The sequence below is a fragment of the Castor canadensis genome, chromosome 4 (genome assembly GCF_047511655.1).
Source record: "Castor canadensis chromosome 4, mCasCan1.hap1v2, whole genome shotgun sequence".
Lineage (NCBI taxonomy): Eukaryota > Metazoa > Chordata > Mammalia > Rodentia > Castoridae > Castor > Castor canadensis.
Genome location: NC_133389.1, coordinates 95,879,614 through 95,881,626, shown reverse-complemented (window position 1 = coordinate 95,881,626; position 2,013 = coordinate 95,879,614). Strand labels below are relative to the sequence as shown.

The 2,013-nt window shown below is 36.0% G+C and overlaps 1 pseudogene; it reads left to right on the top strand.

The window, feature by feature from the left end:
- The first annotated feature begins 678 nt into the window (after positions 1-678).
- On the top strand, positions 679-1,137 carry LOC109674603 (ubiquitin-conjugating enzyme E2 N-like; annotated as a pseudogene).
- Positions 1,138-2,013: the final 876 nt, after the last annotated feature.

The window sequence follows — 2,013 nt, the reverse complement described above, 5'->3', positions numbered from 1 at the left end:
TGGGTATATGCCCAGGAATGATATATCAGGATCATATGGCAATTCTACTTTTAGGTTTATAAGTGCCTCTGTATTGATTTCCATAGTGGCTGCATTAATTTATATTCCCCATCAACAGTGTATAAGAATTCGTTTTACCGAGAATCTTCACCAGCACTTGATGCTCATTTTCTTGATGGTGAACTGGGGTGAAATTGGATCTTAGTGTCATTTTGATTTGCAATACCTTTACAGCTAAGGATGTTGAACATTTCTTCATGTATTTATTAGCCATTTGTGCTTTTTCTTTTGATAACTGTCTGTACAATTCAATTGTCCATTTATTAATTGAATCTCCTGTGTAGAAAGTAATTATAGTTTATGATGCTTTATTGTATCTATATTTAATACACAAAAACGTAACCATGTTGACCTTATTTTAAATGTTCTTCTCCATTGCTTGAGTTCAAATCCAGGACCTTCCTCAGGCTTCTTAATATCTCTGCCACTGACATACCTAACCTTTCCTAAAAGTTCTTACCAAAGAAAGAGACAGGTAGGAAACTTCTAAACAAGGTGGTTAAGTTTAAGAAATTGTAGATGAACTAATAGGTTCATAGGTGAAAGAAGAGAAAAATAAAAGAGTAAAAATGTATTCATACATGATTTGGCATTGAGAAAAAGTTCAGATCTGACAAGATGGCCTGGCTAACCCACAGGATCATCAAGGAAACCCAGTGTTTGCTGGCAGAACCCGTCCCTGACATTAAAGAAGAACCAGATGAGAGCAACGCCGGTTATTTTCATGTGGTCATTGCTGGTCCCCAGGATTTCCTCTTTGAGGGAGGGACTTTTAAACTTGAACTATTCCTTCCAGAAGAATACCCAATGGCAGCACCTAAAGTATGTTTCATGACCAAAATTTATCATCTTAATGTAGACAGGTTGGGAAGAATATGTTTAGATATTTTGAGAGATAAGTGATCCCCAGCACTGCTAATCCTCACAGTTCTGCTACTGATCCAAGCTTTGTTAAGTGCTCCTAATCCAGATGATCTACTAGCAAATGATGTAGTGAAGCAGTGAAAGACCAATGAAGTCCAAGCCATGGAAACAGCTAGAGCATGGACTAGGCTATATGACATGAATAATATTTAAGTCAATCTGATCATAATGTGTGCATCACTTCTCCTGTTCTGCCAAGATTTCTTCCTTTTTTGTTTGTATTTAATGGACACAGTCTTAGAAACATTACAGGAAAAAAGCCCAGACATCTTCAGTCCTTTGGTGATTAAATGCACATTAGCAAATCTGTCTTGTCCTGATTCACTGTTGTAAAGCATGAGCAGAGGTTAGAAGTGTCATCTGGATTGTTGTGAAATGTTTAAAAGCAGTAGGTCTCTGCTTTTATTCATTTCCCCTATCATGGTTTAAGTATAAAGCACTGTGAATGAAGGTAGTTGTCAGGGTTAGCTGCAGGGGTATGGGTGTTTTTTTTTTTTTATTTTATCTTTTTAAAGGGGGAAAGTACTTTTATTTTAATTTTATGGGCTCCTTTCCCCCCTTTTTATGGGGATCTAATTGTATTGGTTAAAAGCAGCTAACCAGCTCTTCAGAATATGCTCTCTAGCCAAGTCTAACTTTATTTAGACACTGTAGATGGACAAGGTTGATTGTTTGAACCAAAACGGGAACATTAAACAAACACCACAACTCTCACTAATAACATTGTGACTTTTCTGTCAAGTGTAGATTCCTCCCTTCCAAAAAAGCTTGTGACCATTTTGTATGACTTGTCTGGAAAATTCTGTAATTCTTCTGTTTTATTAAAATATTTTTTGCTATTCTACTTTGCCTTTGTGCAGCTTATTTTACTGTGCGTATTTCATCTTCCCAATGTAACAATCATATTTAAAAATTAAAACTCTGATGGAATATTCTGTTTTGGTTTTTACCATCTGACAAATGGAATGGCAACAGGTAGATTTTGCCAGTTTCTTCTCACTGATGCAAATTTGTGTTAAGATATTACTG